A 5,824-nucleotide genomic window follows, 5' to 3' on the forward strand; every position below is an offset into this window, starting at 1 on the left:
TAGTAAATAATTTGAGTTATTTTAAGCGCGTACAACTTGCTAAACTTAATTATTCAAAGTTATTCAAATTAAGGTAGCCGTTATATTCGAAAAAGGCAATCTCTGGGACCATTGATCGAATTCCAAGAATAATTACACTAATAGAAAGCAAACCCCAACCTATTTTATATCAAGGTTGTATTCCTGGAATACATTTTCCGTGGTCATTGTTTTACGATGAGTGAATTGTACACCAATGGCATATCAAGTGTATGGGTGTTATTTCATGTGCAATAAAGGTCGGCTCAAAACATGCTACGTTTGATATACCTACTGTTGTGTACGTAAGTGAAACCGCGGGCAGAGCAAAGGCTGGAATAAAATTAAATATTATTCATGGTTTGTTAGCGCTGGCTTAGCAAAACCAAGGTCTCTTTTCTGTATAATTAGCTCAAGCATAATTTAATATTAACTGTTTTATACACAGTAATTCTATGATACAGACCTTCGTCATGTTAAGCCAACGCCAAAAGCTTGAAATGATAATTTTGGTAACAGAAACCAAAAATATTATTTAAAAAGCATAGGCTTATAAGCATTAGCGAGACTCGTTAAAGCAGACCTCGTTGAAGGTGACACGGAGCCATCACGAAATGAGTATTCGGTGACTAGTCACGTTTGCTTCGCATGGCTTTTAAATTAAATTAAAACCCATTAAGTCCGTCTGCCGGTGACTAAATGAATCCAGAAAAAGTTACCATTAAACGTGCTTATTCCCATAACATACCACATTTAAATGCAGATGTTTTGTGCATGATTTACGGTTGATATATTACATTAATTCCATTATTTTTACTATAATAATAATAATGACACTTTATTGTACTCCACGCACAAAACAAGAGATAGAGATATACACAGGGATAGTACAATTTAGGCGGTCTTATCGCTATAAAGCGATCTCTTCCAGACAACCTATGAAGAGGACAGTTGTTTAAAATAACTATGAAGAGGAAGGCGGTGACGATTTTAATAAAATATAAAAGGTCTACTATCTTTGAAAGAATATTTTCTTTAAATTATTTTATCCGAAAAGCCTCCTGTACCATGCATACAACCAAGATAACACACCAAGGTAAATATTTTCGATCGTTAAAAAAGTTCACCATTTTTTCCTTCGAAGCTCACTTGGGGACACACGAGAACTCTAAAAAATACGTCTCCTTGGAGAGGCCCGTTAACAAAGAACAGTGAATTGTTTTCATTCCCTTACTTCCCCTTGTTGCTCGCCTCCGAGGATATCGATTGAAACCCAATATTCTTCGGGCTAAGTATGACGTTCCTAAAAAGTCCTTTGAATAAAATTAATAACAAAGGGCGTCGTACCGCAACGTGGGCCGGAGGCTTAATTTGCATTCCTGAATCAAAATGTTGTCGTAATTATGAAGGGTCAGATAGTCGTGGATGGACCAGTATTAGCCAGTCGTTGCGCCAACTCGTCCCCAACTCCCCCGGGTTGTTAGTTTACCGTGAACTAGATTGTGGCTTTCGTACTTCACGCCCAAATTTCATTTCAAATGTTATTTCTAAATTTTATACACAGCGCGGGGTAACTGAATTACTATCGATTTGGGAATAAGTGCGAAACGCGATGTCACGCGAGGGAGAATACGCAATTTATAGTCTATCCAATATAGCTTGATTAGAATGACGGCTGTCAAACGAATGTGACTAGTGTTGGGTATGTTTCGTACGGTTCACATAGATGTATCGATAAGTTTTCGAAAAAATGATATAAAAAATGCACCCAATTTTTCTTTATATCTTTATTCATAAAAATGACAATTATGATTTAAATTTAAAGACAGTAAAATTTAAAATTCATGTCAAGGGTGTACAACCTAAGTCGTAGTCATTATCATCAGTGTTCTTCAGTGGTTTTTTCCTCTCGCTAGAGGGCGGTGGGCATCTCTTCTAGAGCAACGGTGCTATGAATACCCAAAAAATTACCGGTGATTGATTTCCGATGTTTGATTATTTAAGAATGAAATGTTTTTTGGTTTTTAATAGTGAACATTTAGAAAAACGTATAACTTGACTTAAATATGTTAAAAAATTAGTTAGAAAAAAAATTTGTTAAATATGTTAAAAAAATAGTTTTAATTTAATATGACATTTGTCGATATGTCCCAACACTAACATTTTTGTAACTCGAGATAACCTTGTAGAGACGTCGTTAATACTCTAGCTTGATTTTTATAATTTCGAATTACTACTTATTGGTGTAATTTAACGCTGCATATACACGAAATTAACATTTTTATTAGAAGCACTGTCGTCGAAAATATTGTTTGTAGGTCAGACGTGAATTATTTCTTGTCCGCCAATATTTAGCTCTCATTGATCGCTACTACAAAGTTATGTCGTTACTTTTGATGGCAGCTGTCATTCTAATCAAGCTATATTGGATAGACATAGGTACATGTAGGTACTGACTCCATGTTAGCATTATCTATGTTTGTTACATTTCACGCCTTTGAAAGTTGATAAATCTAATAAATTCTTAGGCTGAGTTGCACCACCTAACTTTGACCATAACTATGACGATAACCGGTATTTTTATATGGAGTTTGACAGATTTTTGACGTTTGTCAAAGTTGAAGTAAGATGGTGCAACCCAGCCTTAGACTTGTGTAACACTTTTTTTCTTGGCGAGATTGAATAGGTACTTACCGATTTCCACAAACAAACATTCCAACGGACCGTAAGGTCACATATTACAAAGTGTACAGTATTTCCTTTGTCACTTGATTGTGTCGTCGTTAGAGATTCACTGAATTTAGATTAACCTGTATTAAAAATTAATTACGTTGTTTTGGTAAACAGAGCAATAAATAACCTCACTTTTTGAATGTCTCCGTTTGACAGATCAATGCGTTACGTTTCATTCTTTTAGTAAAAAAAGTGTATAACAAAATTAAATGTCCAATACTAAATTTTTATAAAACTTAATATTTAGGCTCTTTAATTTAAATTCTAGCTATTTACAGTATTTTCCTCAATGTTTACATTAAAATAACATTGTAATGTATCTTGATCGATCATGGATTCGGAACGTTCTAGAAATTTGACATATTCTGAGTGAAACGAAACACGCAGGTGACGTTCAGAAACTTGCTTGTTTGTTTTTTTTTTTTCTTCCTAAAGTTTAATTATTTAATTAAATTTAAATGAGAGAAGCAGTATTGTGAGTTCTCATATCGAAATTATTCAATAAGAGGCTAGTTAACACAAGTAGCATTTATTGAAAGTAAAGAAAAAAAATTATACAAAACTGCTTGATATTGTGATTTGTTGGAGTGACAAGTTTTCGAACGAACATCTGAGTCACGGGTGATGACCGGCGCTTTTTGGAGTGTCCTTTCCTTTTGCTTGGTTGGCCGTGCTCGCGAGTGGAAGTTCCGGTGTGCGTGGTGTCCTAGTGTCCCGAATTCCAAGAGGTCTGAACCGTGCCATTCCCTGATAAACGGGCAGGGCACGCATCGTCATCCTCTGCGTAAAAAGGGAATTTTGGAATAAATCCGGAAGCCCCGTAATTTTGCGGACCCACTGCCACGTGCTACGCTTAGACCCACACTTGATCGAGGTAAGCAGGTGCTATCCCAAGGATCACCTAGGATTTCTCCTTGTTATTTTCTTGTTTGCATTAGCATTGTTAACCAATGCGCGTGGTTGTTATTCACAGATTTTGGTTGGGCAGTGCTCGGTGGCGAGCTCTGCGCTGTGTCCTGCTTTAGCGGCTGTCGCCGGATTTTTTCCTCCGTTGAAGGTATGTTGTAATTTCTTTCTCGACCTCATTCACCTCTCCGCTGAGTTAGGATGAATTACTAGAAACGTGGCACTCGGTCACGGGCTACCCTACTTCATAGGTTGGTTCCATTTTCTATTGAGCTTGTCAATTATTTTAGTTTACTTTGAAAAAGTAGATTACCCACGTAATGATTACATTTTACCAAAATGTTAATTCCTAAATAAATTTACCATTGTGATGTATTATCGATGGATTTTGTTGTGTTAACTATTTTTAGTTCGCTTTGTGAAAGTAGATAATGTAATAATTACAAAGATTACATTTTACCAAAATGTTATTTTCTACATGAATTTACCATTGTAATGAATTACCGTTGGATTTTGCTGTGTTCACATTTGCTCCATCCTCGAGAGCGATGGATTATTGTTTTTAAATTATTTTTACTATTATGTATTGTGCAGTTGTATAATATAATTTTTTATTGTACAATAGGAGGTGTATGGTACCGGCTGTCCTGTTTGACACCGGCTATAAGGTGTTTGGCACCGGCTGTCCCGCAGTGCCAGACACTTGCTGCGCCCGACGGGTGCGGAGGGGGTTGAGCCGAGTGGTGGTGACTAGCGCGCTAATCCCGTATTATTAAGTATTTTTAATCCATACCAACCAAACGGCCCAACGACCCATCCCTTTTTTTTTCTCTTTTTAAATTTTTTGTGTCTCACCCACAATAAATTGTTATCAATTTAAATAATTATTTTTATTTTGCTCCGGCAAATTTTCTTATTTACACTTGGTAGTAGTAACTTTTGGCGCTTTTCTTTTATTTTCACTAAGAGGTCTGTGTCCGAATAATGCTGCACTGCTTAAGACTCGTAGTTTTGTAAATTCGAATTTAATATTCGAGTTGAACCAGTAAACAGTTTACCGAGCAAAACATTTCAAGAAACTTATTACGGTACTCATCTAGAAGCAGCTTTGCCCCAGGCGAAGACATTACAAAGGCCTCCGCTGAGCAAACGGAGTGACCGCGGATTGATATTATGATCTTCCTACATTGACACGCTCGGTTGATTGATATTATTCTCCCGTGTATTTTAACCCTTGAAAATAACTAAACCGACTTATAAATAGAATACAAAAGGTTATATACCTTTCAATTGCAAAAGGTCAAGGTTTACGCGATTTTGAAGTAGGTACGAGTACAGTACAGAAACAAAGTTTGATATGGGTGGGACACTACTTGCTGCTTTAAATCACTGTAAAAGTTTAAAAGTTTCGTTCAGAATTAACGTTATTAAAAAAACCTTATGAGTGTATTAAAAGTATACCTAATTTTTTTTTTAATGTCATACTCCTATCTACATAAATGTTACAACAAAGATAATACGGGGAATTTTCCGGTTACACGAGTAAAAAGTAGGTTGAGCTTTTTTGAAGCGTTTGAGGGTACAAACGATTCTGGCGAATATATTGTCGACATGCTGAAAACAAATGGCCTCATCTAACCGACCAGCCAAGCGCCAGGATTTGTCGCAGAGATGGCATATCTTGTGCGACTCGACTCGATTATTAAATCGATTTCAGTGGAAATAACAGAAATAGATTTTCCAATAAGAACTTTCGTATGATGCAGAAATAATCTCAGTGAATGCGGAAAATGAATAGGTATTTCGATATTCTTATCTTTTGTAAGTACTTGGTTACTATAAAGTGTTTTCCTTGGAAAAGTTTTAAGTAATTTAGGTAAGGTAAGAACATTAAAAGCTATTTTTTGTATGATATCGAAATAGTAATAGCACATGGTTCGCTAGAAGAGGTTTCGGTAGAATAATGGTGCTTTTCTGATGTATGCTATAATATCCTAAGTAATTTAATAAAATTTCATCAAATCTAAACCAAGGCCAATTTTGCATGAAAAAGTAAAAAAAAAGCCAGCTTTACAGGCATTCATGTTTATAATATTAGTATCGATTATACATATAAGGCACGTGTATCGAGTTGGAGACAATTCCATATAAAAATACACGCTTGACC

General features: G+C 35.7%; 1 long non-coding RNA gene across 1 annotated transcript; it reads left to right on the plus strand.

Annotated features, from left to right (window-relative positions):
- Window positions 1-3,055: 3,055 nt before the first annotated feature.
- On the plus strand, window positions 3,056-4,583 carry LOC135074969 (uncharacterized). Its single transcript, XR_010257932.1, has 3 exons — window positions 3,056-3,625; window positions 3,725-3,808; window positions 4,283-4,583. It is a non-coding gene; the product is annotated as an uncharacterized LOC135074969 (long non-coding RNA).
- Window positions 4,584-5,824: the final 1,241 nt, after the last annotated feature.

Source organism: Ostrinia nubilalis, chromosome 9 (genome assembly GCF_963855985.1).
Source record: "Ostrinia nubilalis chromosome 9, ilOstNubi1.1, whole genome shotgun sequence".
NCBI classification, from domain to species: Eukaryota; Metazoa; Arthropoda; class Insecta; order Lepidoptera; family Crambidae; genus Ostrinia; species Ostrinia nubilalis.